The sequence below is a fragment of the Dromiciops gliroides genome, chromosome 3, assembly GCF_019393635.1.
Source record: "Dromiciops gliroides isolate mDroGli1 chromosome 3, mDroGli1.pri, whole genome shotgun sequence".
Classification (NCBI taxonomy): Eukaryota; Metazoa; Chordata; class Mammalia; order Microbiotheria; family Microbiotheriidae; genus Dromiciops; species Dromiciops gliroides.
Window position 1 is genome coordinate 31726286 of NC_057863.1, and position 17704 is coordinate 31743989.

At 42.1% G+C, this 17704-nt stretch overlaps 1 protein-coding gene across 1 annotated transcript in view; it reads right to left on the reverse strand.

Annotated features, from left to right (window-relative positions):
* The window catches only part of SLC7A14 (solute carrier family 7 member 14), a 148527-nt gene that overhangs the window by 16681 nt on the left and 114142 nt on the right, over positions 1–17704 (reverse strand). The gene's annotated exons all lie outside the window — the stretch shown is intronic.

Sequence of the window (17704 nt, forward strand, 5' to 3'; positions counted from 1 at the left end):
CTATCTAAACACTGGCTATTTTTGTTGTTGTTTCAGATGAGGAAAATCGGGCGCAGGGTGTGTGTGTGTGACACGACTTGGGCAGCACCTGGCACATAATGGGTGCTTGATAAATGCTCGGAGGTTGATTGCTCGGGGTTACAGTCCCAAGTAGAAAGGAGTGAGTAGCAGAATTGTGTTTTGGACCTGAGTCCTTCCACAAAACCAAGCCTCCTAGCTGTCCTTTCCTTCTGAATGCTGCCCTATCATTGTGACGATGCATTGGGTGCCAGACCCAATGTTTGTAAAAACCTCCACATTCCGCAGACATATTCCCCAAGATCCCCCTTTGGCCCTTCCCAGCAGAAGTGACTGGAGTTGTCTGGGGAGATCGTGGACTCCCCCTTCCTTGAGGGCTCCCAGTGGAAGCTGGATGACCCTTTGTAGCTGTTATAAAGAGAAAGAACCAAATGCTTGTGAAGTTCCTTCCAACTCCCATATTCCGACATCCTGTGATTTCCAAGTACAGACCTCTTTGCATCTCACTATTATGGTGATGAGGAGCTCATAGGAACCATCCATATTCTTACTAGTCATTGATCTGTCAATGACAGAGTGGATAGGAAGACCGAAATGTAACAGCCCCTGCTCTCAAAGAGCTTCAATTTTATTAGGGAGGGCTAGGAAGCCCCTAAGAATAATAGTGTTTTAAAAGTTAGGAATTTGACATCCATCACCAAATATGAACATTTCCATATGCAAAGAACAAAAATAAAAAAATAATCTTCTTGCAGAGGTAGGTCATCCCCTCAATTATCTTCAATGTCTCCCGATTACCTTTTCTTTCCTTTTTTTTTGGTGAGGCAATTGGGGTTAAGTGACTTGCTCAGGGTCACACAGCTAGTGTCAAGTGTCTGAGGCTGGATTTGAACTCAGGTCCTCCTAACTCCAGGGCTGGTGCTCTATTCACTGTGCCACCTAGCTGCCCCCTCCCCATTACCTTTAGGATATAAAATCAGCTCTTCTGCTTGGCACATCCTTTCCATCCTTGAGACTCTGGGATTCAGTGATTCTAAGAAGGCACTTAACAGTCAACAAGCATTAATAAGCCCTCACTATACATCAGGCATGTAGCCCCATCAAAGCCTCAGTTTCCTCTTTGGCAAAATGAGGATAATAATACTTATACTGCCTACCTTCTGGAGTTGCGAGGAAAACCTAACCTTGAAATATGTTGCAAATGTGAGTAATTATTATTGTGATTTCACACAACTAAGTGGCATAGTAGCTATTGTTGTTGTTGTTATTTCAGTAACTAGAAAAAGAAGGTTGGTGGTGGGAGTGGGGAGGAGGAAGAGGAAGGAGAGAGGCACCGAATATTCTTAATGCTTGAATTCAAAACATCTTTAAGTAACTTCTTTTCTGTTGGAAACTTGACTCTGGACTTAGAAAAGAAACCCCCTCAGGCACGGCACTCAAAAAGTTAAGCCAAAGACCCATAACTGAGTGGGCCCCAAAGTCCTTGGCCAAAATCCAGGACAAAGATCCAGTTCTAAAAAGAGGTGCAGCTTGGGTAAACAATGGCTGGCGGGCATCGTCCTCGACCCACAGGCATAGAGCTCAGCACGCATGGGTGGACCCACCCAACCAATCAGGCAGCTCTTTCCAACAGGACCTAGGAGGGAGGAGGCCCACCTGACCTCGGGATGGGTGGGTCCCCCTCTTCCTGGGGAGTCCCTTCCCTGCAGGAAGCCCTGCCTGCCACAGATAACCACAGGGCTTTTGTTTGGCTTGGGGACTTTTTTCTTTTTTATGACTTTGGTATCAAATTTCCAAAGCAGGCATAGAGAATGGCAATGAGGTGGTTGGCCCAGTGGGCTCACTGAGTTCCTTTTAAAAAAGATCATGTATTCCTGATGAGTTACAATAGCAATTAGGTTTGATTTTTTATTTCATTTAACACTGTGTGGCCAGGAAGGTCACTGAGGGTGGGAAGGCAAGCTGTTGAACAGGATTGGCTTTCAAATGGGCACAATGGAAAGTAGGTGTGCTCAACTCAACAAGCTCCACAGAGCTCATTTTCTTCCCCCAGAAGCCCTATTTCTCTATTTCTACCATGACTTTGCCCATCATCTAGTTTTGCAGTCTTGGAGTCTTCTTCCATTTTTCTCTCTCACCTCTTACAACCAAGTCTGGTGAATTTTACTTCTACAATACCTCTTATTTGTCCCCTTAATTCCTTCCACCTGTCAGCTTGGCCTTTGCACCAGCCTCCAAACTGGAAACCCCCTGTTTGCAGGCTGTCCCGTCTCCTAACCATCTTCCACACAGCCACCAAAGTAATCTTTATTTTTTCTTTGTTATTATTAACTAAATAAACATCACTAAGCACAAGCATTTCAATACACAAAGAATCAATATGAGAAAACAGTCCACCCATGGCAGAGGTCATGTCATTTCCTTACTCAAGAACCTTAAATGGCTCCCTATTACCTCAACGATAAACCATCAGGTCCTCAGTTTGGTATTTAAGGACTTTCCCAGTCTTATTTCATATTGCTCTCATTCACACATTCTATAATCTTGCCAACTTGCTGTTTTCAGAACTCACTATTCCATTTCTTTTGGTTCTAGGAGACTCTGCACATTCAGCTCTTAGAACCCTTAGCTTCCTTCAAGGCTAACCTTCTATAAGAAGCCTTTGTCAATGCACTCCTCAGGTCATCTCATATTACTTTATTTTTACAAGCTGTATTCTCCCTTTCTTCCCCTCCCTCCCACCTTGAAAAACATAAGTTCACTGAAGCAGGGATATCTTTCATTTTGTAACTGTACCCATGGTGTCCAGCACCAGGGTCTTGCACATAGTAGGTGTTTAATGAATGCTTGTTGAATTAAAAGATATTTCACTCTTTCCCACCTCAATTTCCTGCCTGTAAATAGGAGTTCTTGTATCTGCTACCTTCTTTCTCTGGGAGATGTGACTTCTGTGGGGTTTCAACAAAGCCTTGCTGTTGCTTATCAAAAATCTGAGAGCAATTTCATGAGTGGGAGTGGGGTATGGGTCAATTGAGTCAAATGATTACCCCATTTCACCTCACTTGGCAGCCCCTATGCTTTTATCAGGCGAGAACACATTTGATATGAAACAATTGGATCAGAGGTGTAAACAAAGTCTGGATAACTCTGTTGAATTAATCAGAGGCAATTCAAACAGGTTTGGTAGGAGGTCCAATGGGATTGGCTAAACCAATGAACTAGTTTAGAATTGAGCATTCAAGTGTTTGTCAGCTTAGTGTTGGGAGCCTCTGTCAAGCTCCTGAGGAGGAGTCACTTGGGTGAAAGGAGAAGAGCTCCAGTCTCAGCCTCCCAAGCTCAGTTACCTCTCCCCACTCCCACTTTGGCTGGAGGAAGACCTCATGAATGTTGGAATGTTGGGACATTTAGTTTTTCCCCCCTGGAGTCCTGGTCTTAGCATTGTTCCCCAGAACAGGTATCTGCATCAGGAGCCAAGGTCACTTCAAGACTATAAAGAGTCCAGCAGAAGTACCTAAGGAGAACATATTGAAAACTCCAGCAAAAGGACTTCTAAGAACTTTGAGTTACTCCTTGTGCCACGTACGCTTAAAGGTTTGAACCCACTTTCCTTTTGGACTCAGTATGTACTGGTGGGAGAAAATGTCATAGACTGTTGGTAGGGATGTTTTGTACCAACTGCAGTGGATACATAGCTTGATCTGGAGTTAGGAATCCTTGAGTTTAAATCTGGCCTGAGATACCCATTAGTTGTATGACCCTGGGTAACTCACAGTCTTTGCTTTAGTTTCCTTGTCTGTAAAAGGGGATAGTAATAGTACATACCTCCTAGAGTTGAGGTAAGGATAAAACAAGAAAATATTTGTAAAGCAAGCTTTAAGGTACTATAGAAATGCCAAATATTATGATCACTATACCAGCTTAGTAAAAAAACCTTTCTAAAAGTTAATTAAGTCTGGATGACTAATTGATATCAACTAATAAATATGAGGAAAAATACTGGTGGGGGCTCATGAAAGATATTAGCCAACTTCTTTGGTCTACCCTTAGAATCCTGAGGGAAGACATAGCAGCTACCTCCTGGGGATACAACTTCCCAGTCCAAGTGGGATTTAGGCTAATAGTGACAAAGAATGTTATAATAACAATACTAGTTATTATTATTATTATTATAATTATTATTATAATATTCCATCATAGGATTAGAGATGGAGAGCTTTAAGGGATGGCTTTTAAGACATATAATCCAACCCCCTAAATTTATCATTGCAGAACTGAGGCAGAGAGAAGCTAAGTGACTTGACCAAAGTCACCCAGGCTGTAATTAGCAGAGCCTAAATTTGAATCTGTGTCCACTGACTCCAGATGTGGCACTCTATCCACTGTACTGAACTGCCTCACTGAACTTAACCTGGAAGATTGTATGCTTTGGCTGCAGTGGATGTGGGGTGATGAAAGTTTCATGTACTGGTAGATATAAAAAACTTAATCATGCACAAGGAGGCTTTAAATTGCTCGAATTAAGTAAGACAATTGGACATTGGGAACAGAAGAACAGTTTTCTGGGGTAGGTTGGAATCTTCCTCCTCGGAGATCCATAAATTTAGGTTAGATGGTCTTTAATTAGTCTCTGTGGTCAATAGTCTGAATGTCCTTTTACAGGTCCAAGGGGGAATAGACAAAATGATGCTGAGACTTCTTCTAGCTCTCTATTTCTCTAATTCTCCAAGTTTATGATTTTAGCAAAGGCCTCTAGGACTCTGGGAAGAATGGTACTACTGGGATGTAAGTCACATTTTTTATTAGTATTCTGCTTCATTGTTTCCAGGTGGCAATGGCTAGGCAGGGACAAATGAATGTGGTTATACTATAGTATAACCTGCCTATATATATGTGTGTGGATATATATATATATATATGTATACACACACACACACATAATAACATACTGCCAGTCATGGGGCAGAACTGGGTAAGAGCTTAGGAGGTTCTAGCACTTGGGGAATTATAATTTAGCAAAAAGAGTGCTGATTTGGAGACAAAAGACCTAGATTTGAGTTGTGGTGGCTCCAAGACTCAACACATTTCTTCACTGTGTTATCTTGAGCAAATGTCTTCATCTGTCAAATGAGAGGGTTTGGCAGGACGCTCTCACAAATAACACTCTGGGATCCTTCGCCTGTGCTTGCAACTCAACTGTTGGCTTTCAACTACAGTGTGAATTTTCACTCATCTTTTCCAGATTTCTTTCTTTTGAGATTTCAAACTTTTTTTTTAGCCTTACAAAATCCACAGGTTTACAAAATCTCTTATTTCTTTCCATCCCTCTTATTTCTCAAGAAATATTTGCTAGCTTCAGAACCTTTTAGTTCTTTTTCCCCTTTTATTTCAATTCTGCATCCCTGTTAGCACATTATGGTTGAACTATGGGAGGTTACTACCTCAAATCATTCTACTGTTCCCAATTGGCCCTCATCCACTGGTATAGGAGTGTCATCCACATGACATCCACAATTTTGTTACCTCCGGTTTCTGCCTTGGATCAGGGAGGGGAGACATTGATTTCTTCTGACCCTCACTTATGGCCACATACCTGTTCTGGGCTCACTCTCCAGGCCAGGTCCAATATCTGACCTGCCCCTCTGATCTACCCTTCTATGATCCTGTTCTCTAATTTTTCCTCCTCTGAGTGAAGAGCCAGCTTTTCACATACCATTTGGTGCCTATTTTCCCTGTATACCTCAGAGAAGTCTAGCTATATCACTCTTCTGTAGTTAGTCTCGTTTGTCTCCTTTTCCACTGTCATACCTCCTTTCTCTTTGGACTAATTTGACACTTTTCACAGGCAATGTCCTTAGTTGCATGAAGGCCTCTTTTACTAGGTAGAAACAGTGATAGTGGGGAACTGCCAACAGGTGTTAGGCAGCTAGGTGACCCAGTGAATAAAACCCAGACCTGGAGTCAGAAAGACCTGAGTTCAAAGCTGTCTCCATCTACTTAGTGGTTATGTGACCTTGGGCAAGTCACTCAACCTCTCTCTCTGCCTCAGTTTCCTCAACTGTAAGATGGGGATAATTATACTATCCACCTCCTGGGGTTGTGTGAGGATTAAATGACATAATATTTGTAAAGTTATTTGCAAACCTTAAAAGCAATATTATTATTAAGTGAAAAATTCAGAATACATATACTCAGGCAGAGTAAAGTAAGTGGGTCAGAGCAATTTTTTACAATGACCACAATAATGGAAAGGCTTCAGAATATCAGTCCATTGTGATTTCAGAGGATTAACGGTAACATGTGCCTCTTTTCTCTCAATAGAGAGGTAGATGACCTCAGAATGAGTATTGTCAGATATGGCCAATGAATGTTGGTTTATTTTACCTAATTTTACTCTGTAACAAGAAAGTTCTCTATGGAGGTGGATAGGGACTCAATGGAGAGTGACAGGTATTAAAAAGAGCTTTGATAAAGCAAAAAAGTTGGCAACAGTTGAAGCCAAGGCAAAAGGATGAGGCAGGCAGTATTAGCCCAAATGCTGAAACTTCAAAGGATAGCAGCACTTAGCACATAGTAGGTGCTTAATAAGTGTTTGTTGACTTACTGAATATTTCAGAACCTGAGATAAAAGGATTCACTTTTGGATGAATCCAACCCAATTTTGGGGTTATCTTCCTGGAATACTTACTCAACCCATGACCATACCTGTTAGTTCTGCCCCCTTTGTAACTCAATACTCTTGAACTTGTTGTTGTTCAGTTGTGTCTGACGCTTCATGACCATAGCACACTAATATTGTCCGTGGGGGTATTCTTGGCAAAGATGCTGGAGTGGTTTGCCATTTCCTTTTCCAGTGGATTAAAGCAAACAGGTTAAGTGAGTTGCCCAGGGTCACATAGTTAGTAAGTGTCTGAGATCAGATTTGAACTCAGGTTTTCCTGACTCCAGGCCCAGTGCTCTATCCACTGCTGCTCTCATCTCTCTGAGCCATCCAGCTGCTCTCAAACTTCTGATCTGGATTTCTGGATCTTGGATATGCTTCCTTTATCTGGCCTATGCCCCTTTACTATCTGTTGATCATCACAGTTTTTGGACTAGTAACTGTTAGGGTCTGCTGCTTAATGCCCAAAAGCTTTTCACCAGGAGTGTTCTTTGTTCCACTCATGGTCAAATCAGGGGAAACAGTAAAGTCCCATTTCTCTGCCTTCCTCATCATTCTCTGCCTTTCTCACCACTCCAGACATCCTGATCTAATCTCTATCTTGCTACTGGACCCAGATGGCTTTGGAGGAGAGCATGAGGCTGGTGGCTTTTTTTTTTGTTTGTTTGTTGTTGTTTTTTTTTTTTTTGCGGGGCAATGGGGGTTAAGTGACTTGCCCAGGGTCACACAGCTAGTAAGTGTCAAGTGTCTGAGGCTGGATTTGAACTCAGGTACTCCTGAATCCAGGGCCGGTGCTTTATCCACTGCGCCACCTAGTCACCCCCGAGGCTGGTGACTTTGTATAGCCCTTCCTCATTTAAATCCAATTCACTGTAAGTCATGACCTCTCCTTCCTGACCTCATGATCCTCTTCCAGAATGAAGGACAAACCATCTGCATTCTGCCTTTCTCACCACTACTACTTCATAGCTCAGCTGGATCTTTATTCCTGCTTGGAAATTTACTCTTTTATCCACCCTTATGATTTTTCTATTTTATATTCTACAAGTGATTTCCAAACCTTTTCTTCTCAGTCTCACCCCTAGCTGCCACCCTCCTCACCTACCCTGTTCTCCACACTTGTAGCATATGACAGCCTCCTATGTCTCCTCTATCCCCTTTGCCTTTCCTTTCCTTTTTTTGGGGGGGGAGGGGCAGGGCAATGAGGGTTAAGTGACTTGCCCAGGGTCACAAAGCTAGTAAGTGTCAAGTGTCTGAGGCCGGATTTGAACTCAGGTCCTCCTGAATCCAGGGCTGGTGCTTTATCCACTGTACCATCTAGTTGTCTCCTCCTTTCCTTTTCAAAAGCTGTTTTGTTTTTTCCAGTTTCAATTTCATTGAAGTTTTGAAGCCATCCAATGTGAACTCTCTCATCTCCCTTCCTACTTCCTAAAAATTTCTCAACATTATAACCCATTCTTACTTCCTGCCCTCTGGTCATAGAAGAAGAGATATCCTGAATTTTCATGAAGGCTAATCCTTCAAATGGCACCATTGATAGCATTTCTTCTCTTCTCTTTCTTAACCTTTGGTCCAGCAGTAAGCCCCTCTTCCTTAATGAAGCTTCAATTTTTCATCCACTGACTCCTTCCTACTCTGCTACATAAATGCTTAAGTCTTTGAAATCCTAAAAACAGACCTCCTTTGGCCCTTGTATCTGACCCAACTATTTAACTATTATCTTTTTGCTTCTCCTCACTGTAACCTTTTCAGAAAAGTTGCCAACATCTGATGTTTCCATTTTCTTACTACTCTCTTCAACTTGTATAATCAGGTTTCTGCCCTTACCAGCCTAGTGAAACTATCCTTTCAAAGCTCATCATGTCATCTTGGTTCTCTTCCTATCTCACTAATTGTACATTCTCTGACTCATTCACTTGTCCCTTATCTTCTTTCTGATGACTTCATGTGGATGTTCCCCAAGGGTCTGTCCTTGGCCTTCTTCTCTCTTGGTGATCTTGTTTATTCTCTTAATGTCAACTTCCACCCCCATGAGGATTAATCCCAAATGTTTATCTCCAGTCTTGATGATATTTGTGAGCTTTGGACCTTCATCTCCAACTGCCTACAATACAGGTCCCACCTGTATGTTCTACCATGTTCTAAACCAAGTTGATTATTTTTCTTCTCTTTCTGACTTCCTCATTTCCCCACCATGTCCCCAGTGTCCTAGGTGCATACATTTGGTTTTCTTTCCTCTTGTTTCTCAGATTTATTCAGTTACCAAGTCATGTCAGTTTCACCTCCTTGGTAGCATGGTGTCCACAGAGATACCCTCTGTGGATAATATATCTTTCTACATGAGGGATAGTATCTTTGCCTCCACCAAGGATAGGGAACCAGCCTCAAAACCCACAAAGACCTGGGTTCAGGTCCTGCCCATAACATATATTGGCCCTTTGATCCTTAGCAAGTCATTTAAACCTCTCAGCACTCTAGACTTTGGGGCAGTTAGGTGGTGCAATGAACAGAGCACCAGCCCTGGAGTCAGGAGGACCTGAGTTCAAAAAACTTACTAGCTGTGTGACCTTGGACAAGTTGCTTCACACTGTTTGCCTCAGTTTCCTCATCTGTAAAATGAGCTGGAGAACCACTGCGCTATCTTTGCCAATAAAACCCCAAATGGGGTCATGAAGAGTAGGGCATGACTGAAAAAATGACTCAACAACATTGAGAACAATACTCAGTGCTAATCAGAGCACATCGAGGTATGTTTTTATTTTTTTTTTTTGGGGGGGGCAGGGCAATGAGGGTTAAGTGACTTGCCCAGGGTCACACAGCTAGTAAGTATCACCTAGCTGCCTTCAGGCATGTTTTTCAATTGTGGATGCCACATTTTAAGGAGGCCATTGATGAACTGCAAATCCAGAGGAAGATAGGAAGCTGAAGAAATTCTAAAGTATGTCATATTGATGGAGGAGGCTAAAAGGGTTAACAGATAACCTAAGATTTGATCAATAGTAGCTAAAAGGGTTAACAGAGAAACTAAGGTTTGTGTTCTTACAGTAACCAAGAGGGTTTGTCCCTATCACCCAATACTACCAACAGAGACAGTAACTAGGGATCATTAACCATTAATAGCTATTAATATTCCTAGATGACAGGACACCTAGAAATCGGTTCTTAACATAAAGAGATACCATAAACAGAGAGACCCTCTGGCTCTGACAAGTTTAAGCATGTCTTTATGAACATACACAGAAAGGCCAAATATGTCCTTAGATTCACCTTATGACAAGTAAACCCCAAAAACATACCTCCAAGGAAAAAGGTACCTTGGGGGTTGTCTTAGGACCCCAAGAATGCCAAATTAGGTTAAGACCTCTCATGTACCGCCTTAAGGAGGAGATTAAAATAATGAGGAGATAACCTACTTTTTTTGTTTATTTCTTTCTTTTTTTTTTTGCAGGGCAATGAGGGTTAAGTGACTTGCCCAGGGTCATACAGCTAGTGAGTGTCAAGTGTCTGAGTCCAGATTTGAACTCAGGTCCTCCTGAATCCAGGGCCGGTGCTTTATCAACTGCGCCACCTAGCTGCCCCCGATAACCTACTTTTTCTCACTATAAATATAACTATTCTTCTTCCCCCCATTTGAGACACTTATCTGCTTGGTGTTTCCCTGTTGGCCTCACGGCATTTTAATAAAACTTAGGAAACCAAGTCGCTGAGTCTTGTAATTCTTTGGGATGCCTCACGATCAATTTGATTAATTAAATCCATTCCCCCCTCCCCCCCATCGACATGAAGGTCTAATAAAGGAAATATAGATGCTTAGTCTGAGAAGAGTAGATAATGGGAAGATTATCCTCAGACATATAAAGGGCTATTCATGGAATGACACTTAAACTTGTCTTTTGTGGCTTGAGTTACAGAATAGATTGGTGGATAGAGCACTGAACCTGGAGTCAGAAAGACCTGGGTTCAAATCCTGTCTCAAACACTGTGTGATCCTGGGCAGATCTCTTATCCTTTTTCACCCTAAGTTTCTTTATCTGTAAAATGAGAAATTTGGACTAAATGGATTCTAAGGTCCATTTTAGTTTTAAGTATATGATCCTATAACAGACGGAAATTATAGGGAAACATATATTAATAAGAAATATCTGAAAATGGAAATGAGTTGCCTAAGACAGTGAAGTCCCCATATTGACAATATCCCAGATGAGGCTGGATGGCCAACTATTGGGGCATGTGGAAGGGGAGATTTCTCTGTTGGGTGGGCAGAAGGAGTGGACAAAAGCTTCAGGGAGACTAAGTCATCTGGATTCTATGGCTTCAATATCTCTTGTACCTGGCCCCTGTTCTCTGATCACATAGCCATTAGCTAGTTCAGCCCTCATCTCCTCGTCATTATTGCAATTGCCTAATCAGTTTCTCAGTATCCAGGCTCTCTCTTCTTTAACTATTCCATCGTATAGCCATCAAACTGAAATTCCTAAGGTGCTGGTTTGACCATGACGCTTCTCTACTCAAGAAGCTTCTGGAACTCCCTATTGACCTTAGGATAAAATACAAACTCCTATATCTGGCATTTAAAGCTCTTTCCATTTTTACTCCAGCTTATCTTTCCAGGTTGGGGGTCTCATTACTTCCCCCTCATGCTCTTTCCATTACAGCCAAAATGGCTTCTTGGTACTCCATACATAACATTCCATCTCCATCCTTTATGTCTCTGCCTGTGCTGTACCCCAAAGCTAGTATGCTATTCCTCTTCATCCCCACCTCGTAGAATCCCTAGCTTCCTTTAAAGCACAGGTCAGATGCCACTTTGCATTGTGCCTCTGGTGCCTGGCTTCACAAATACTTGTTGACTTATCTTGACCTATTATTGGAGACCTTTCCTATTTCCCCCATGACCTCCAATATTACATTTGATTTACTCTCTATGAATATAATCTATTAAATGTCCCCCAGACTACTATACCCCAATTCTGGCTAAAATATCAGCAGGTGAAGGATTTCTGCTCTGTCCTCTTCTCAAGGGCACTTGCATTTTAATGGGGAATTCCAGACATCTGTGGCTCAAATCACATGGGGATCCCAGGGATTGAGCAATTATTCATTCTGCGATTATTTTCCTCCACCTATTAAGTAGGGCAATTTTTATATCAAGGATGAGCAAGAGGGGCAGCTAGGTGGCGCAGTGGATAGAGTACCAGCCCTGAAGTCAGGAGGACCTGAGTTCAAATCCGGCCTCAGACATTTAACACTTACTATCTGTGTGACCCTGGGCAAGTCACTTAACCCCAATTGCCTCACAAAAAAAAAAAAAAAGAAGAATGGGCAAGAGTTCGATACTTGGGTTAAAGAGAAAAAAACTTGGAATATTTCTTTCTCAAATCTCAAGATGATACCAGGTACTTGGGTGAAGAAATATTTACTGTTGTTCACCATCTATCAAAAAGATAATTTAAAAAAATATTAATAACTGGCTTAATTTGTTGGATGCTTGGGATGACAGGAAAGCTATAATTTGATAAAGCATTTCAGGGAAGGGCTGGCCAGTGGACTCAAAAGATGCCATAGGAAAGACAATTGTGCTCTCTCTTCCCTAACGATGTTTTCACACTTGCTGAATCTCTCCCAGCTGAAGCCCATATGAACAATACTAGACTTTCTTTTACACAAATGTATTACCAGTGAGCAAAACAAAAATATTCTTTGGCTGGGGATCCCTTTGTGGGGCTTAATGAACATTTGATATTTGTATTCCTTTTCCCGGCTCTGGGAGAAAAAGAAACAAAAGCTGGGTGATTCTGTAGGGACATTGGCTACATTATACTGCATGAGTTCTGTTCTTTCTGAAGGTCAACACTTTTAGCAAAACATTCTTGCAAAAAATGATCCAATGAATCCTTGCTTATCAAAAGTGAGGAAGAAAAATGTATAGTAAAGAAGCTTATCAAGAACTGACAAAATGGAAACTAACATAGACCTAACATCACTTTCATGAAAGAAGCTGATGCTTTGTGAGAAATTCCATTTGGAAATAGCTCTACTGGCCTTCCAAAAAAGATAGGGGTTCAGGGAAAAGTTGACTAGAACTTGGAGGCCTGGGACCCAAGTTTGCATCTTTGATCTTGCTACTTGTGACCTTTGTGACTTTGGGCAAGTCTCTTTACCTGTCTGGACTTCAGCTTCTCCATCTGAAAAATAAGGGTGTGAGCTAGGTGATTTCTAAGGGTCCTTTCAGCTCTAAAGCCTGTGATCCTAAATTTACAACCCAACCCAGTCCAACTCAGTCCAACCCAGTCCAATCCAGTCCAATCCAGTCCAATTAAATTCAACATGCACTTAGATGCCTGTTATATGCCAAACACTGTGCTAGATGCTGAAAATTCAGAGTAAAAAAAACCCTACAACATTCTCTGCCCTCAAAGAGTTTATATGCAAATTGGGATGGAGAGGATATAACATCATCAGATAAATACATATATAGATAATAATCTGAGGAGGAAGAAGAAAGAACTGATAACCAGTGGGATAAGGAAGTTTCCCATATGAGGCGACATATGGACTTAGTCTAGACAGGGACTCAAAATTCTAAGAGGTGTAGGTGAGGGCAGAGTGCATTCCAGGCACGGGCAAAGGCATGGAAGTAGGGCATGGATGAAGTGCTGAGTTTAAGAAGCAGCAGGTAGACTACTTTGTCCCAAATGTAATAGGTGAGGGGTTAATAATGTTCAATTAGCCTAGCAAGCTAGGATAGAATCAGGCTAAGATTTTAAATATTAATAGAGGAGTTTGTCTTATCTCTTGGAACAGGAGATCTTATTCCTTTCGGTCTGGGGAAGCCTATGGCCCTCTTTTTGGAATAATATTTTTAAATGCATAAGATAAAATACTTAGGATTACAAAGTAAACCAATGATATTGAAATACAGTCATCAAAATATTTGCAGATTCACTGAAATCTATCCATGGTTAAACCCCCAGGGTCCAGAACCCTTGTCAAAGAGGCACTAGAGAATTACCAAAGCTTTGGGTTGACACGGTCTATCTTAGTGTTTAGGAGTTCTATTTGGCAGCTTTGTGGAGGATGGATTTCAAAGGTGAAAGGCTGGAAGCTAGGAGTTCAGTCCTAAAGACTTTGATATTGGGTGTCTATTCTATGTTGCCTGGTAATGTTTGTAAAGCCTCCCTAGAAGTGTAGGCGGGTGGTGGCTGTTACACACAGTAAACCTTCCAACTCCCATGTTCTGTGCTTCTGGGATTTTGTGAACACTAAACAGTGCAAAAGTTTGGGAGCCCAGTGACCAAGAAGAGTGAGAAGGAAGCACCTTTAAAGATAGATTTGTGACGGGGGCAGCTAGATGGCGCAGTGGTAAAGCACCGGCCCTGGATTCAGAGTACCTGAGTTCAAATCCGGCCTCAGACACTTGACACTTACTAGCTGTGTGACCCTGGGCAAGTCACTTAACCCTCATTGCCCTGCAAAAAACAAACAAACAAACAAACAAAAAAATAGATTTGTGGCAAGATGGTGGCAGCAGGTGGCTGCTTCACTGTAATGGAAAGTTCTGGGGCTTTAAATTGAGCAAGGGATCTCTCCCTGTGCTGGACAACCTGAGGTTGTCCCTTAGGCACTTGGGGAGTGTGAGCAGTTTCTAGGGAGTAGTTTTTAGTTTGTGCTATAGGAAAGGTTAGAAATTAAAGTACTAGGGGGCAGCTAGGAGGCACAGTGGATAAAGCACCGGCCCTGGATTCAGGAGGACCTGAGTTCAAACCCAGCTTCGGACATGACCCTGGGCAAGTCACTTAACCCTCATTGCCCCGCAAAAAAAATTAAAGTAGTAGTAGTAATAATAATAAATAGTGGTAGTGATGATTAGTGTTTATATAGGGCTTTAAGGAACACAAAGTACTTTGTGTTATCTCATTTGATCTTTTCAACAGTCCAGTGTTATTTTTATTTTTATTTTTTTTTAGTGAGGCAACTGGGGTTAAGTGACTTGCCCAGGGTCACACAGCTAGTAAGTGTTAAGTGTCTGAGGCCGGATTTGAATTCAGATACTCCTGACTCCAGGGCCGGCGCTTTATCCACTGTGCCACCTAGCTGCTCCTAGTCCAGTGTTATTTTAATTTTCATTTTACATATGAGGGAACTGAGGCACCCTAAACATTAAGTGACTGGCCCAAGGTCACACAACTACTGTCCAGCACTCTATTAGACACCTTGCTGCCCCAGGCATTCACTAAAGTTGCCTCTGCCCTAGATTTTCAAAGGACAATTTTTGCTGAAATGACTCTATATTAAAAAGGCAGGTAAAGTATTTGTCCATGGCATGGTGCAAAGAACACTGTTGGAGGAGTGAAGAGGCCTGGATTCAAATCCTTAATTGGTTACCTCTTATCCATGAGACGACTGCTGATAATCATTTAAGCTCTCTGAGGCTCATGACTCAGACTCTCTAAAGGATAGATAAGCAACCATAAGGTGGATCAGCTGCATCACTGAATCTCATACTGATGAAATCTAAGTCCATAAGTTTTTCAGGGGCCAATAAACACCCCAATAAAGACAGTCCATTCTGATTCCAGCGAGAGGAAGATATTGTTCTAATTAGGAAAAAATAATAAACACAGATCTAATTCCAGGATAAAATGAAAACTTCCACTGGGGGGCAGCATGATGCAGAAGAAAACCCTGTCCTGGAAATAGGAAACAATCCTGGTCTCATTTCTGCCTTTGCCTAGCTGTGTGACCTTGGACAAATCACTTCATTTCTCTTGGCCTGCTACCTCATCTGCAATATAAGAGGGTCAGACTAGAGGATCACTGAGGTTCTTCCCAGCTCTAACATTTTGTGATTCTAACTGTATGTTACTGTCAGAAAGGACCATTCATTTAATAGAGAACAAAACAAAATTACACACTTCAATTACTTCCCTTAGAACCACCACCTTCCAATTGTTTTTCTTTCTTTCTTTCTTTTCCTTCCTTCCTTCCTTCCTTCCTTCCTTCCTTCCTTCCTTCCTTCCTTCCTTCCTTCCTTCCTTCCTTCCTTCCTTCCTTCCTTCCTTCCTTCCTTCCTTTCTTTCTTAGTGAGGCAATTGGGGTTAAGTGACTTGCCCAGGGTCACACAGCTAGTAAGTGTCAAGTGTCTGAGACCGGATTTGAACTCAGGTACTCCTGACTCCAGGGCTGGTGCTCTATCCACTGCGCCACCTAGCTGCCCCCCCAATTGTTTTTCAAGTTCAATGAAGGCAGGAGGCAGAAGGGAGAGAGTTTGAAAACATTATTTCTATTCTAAAGGGCTCTCTTGGGGATGATGGCAACTTCTCAAGAGTCTGGGGGCTGTGGAAGGGAATGAGCTTGTTGTTACAGCCTTGATGGTAAAAGTGTTTTCAAGGCTTGACGATAGAAGGACAATAAAATGTTTGAGCTTGAAAGGGTTTTAAAGATAAGCAAGAACAGTATAGTCTAGGCTAAAGGGACCTAAATCTGGAGTTAGGGTTTGGAAGGTGTCTCAGTGGTCACATAGACCATACAGAATAAGAATCTTCTCCACAACATGCCCCCACCCCAATGATCTTCCAACCTTTCTTGAAGACCTGCAGTGATGGGGAACTCACTACTGCCCAAAACATTTCACTTCTGGACTGCTTGAATCATGAGTAAGTGGCTCCTTTCATCAAGCCTGGATTGACCTCTTTGCACCATTCTACCAATGGATCCTGGTTCTGTCCCCCAAGACCAACCTGAACAAATTTAATCCTTCCTTTAGGTAAGAAGCCCTTCAGATTCTCAAAGCCAAGGATTCTCTACTCCATTTAGTCTTCTTTTCTCCAGACTAAACATCTTTAGTTCCTTTAACTGATCTTTCTATGGTATGAACAGAGGACATCTTACCCTTCTGACTGTCTTCCTTGGGATGTTCTCTGGCTATTAATGTCCTCCATGAAATCAGCTATCCAGAACTGGACATGAATTGGAATCCTGTCTTTGCTACCCATTTGCCCTCACAAAGCCTCAATTTCCTTATCTATAAAATGAGGAAGTTGGGCTAGATGATTCCTAGGGTCTCTTATCATTCTCTGAATAACCCAGGCCCTTCCTTGAAAGATGCTCTTTCTTTTTGTTTGTGGTTGTATCCCAATGTTTTTCATAATGCCTGGCATATAGTAGGTGCTTAGTAAATGTCTCTTGAAAAACCTGGGGTTCTGAGAAGGGAAGCGAGGTGTTGAAAAGGTAGAACAAAATGGTAGCAGGTAATGTACCGTATAGGGAGAATTTGGTGTTGAAAGTGTAAGAAATGGGGCAAGGAATGCTCCCGAACATGCTGCCTTCCCTCCCCTGGCATCTCCTGCCCCCTTTTCTCTACCTATCTAAACTCTATTTATCCTTCAAAACTCAGTTCAGATCTGACTCCTCCTTAAACCCTAGCCTAAAAATACCACCACCTCCTCTGGATTTCCTGACTGCTTATTGCTCACAGTATTGTCTACCATTAGGTTTTCATTTGACCTTATTTGCTTCCATTCCTGGTTGGGGAACTCCTGATGAGGGAACTACCACTACTGGTTCAGATCACCAACTGCTCTGCAACAGAGTCTTGGAGAATTGGCTAGGAGCATTGAGTGGTTCAATGTTTGAATGGGTCAGACAGCAAGTAGGTTTCAGAGGTGGGGCTGGGACCTGGGCTTCTCATCTTTAAGACTAATGCTAGCTCTCTAGCCACTGCCCAGTGAGCTGAAGGGTATATTAGAGATTCTTTAGTCCAGGGGTTCCTAGCCTGGGGTCTATGAACATGAGTGGGGGAAAATTACATCTTTATTTCAATATAATTGAGTTTCTTGGTAAACCTATGTGTTTTATTTCATTCATTAAACCATTACTTTAGGGGGCAGCTAGGTGGCGCAGTGGATAAAGCACTGGCCCTGGATTCAGGAGGACCTGAATTCAAATTTGATCTCAGACACTTGACACTTACTAGCTGTGTGACCCTGGGCAAGTCACTTAACCCTCATTGCCCCATAAAAAAACCCC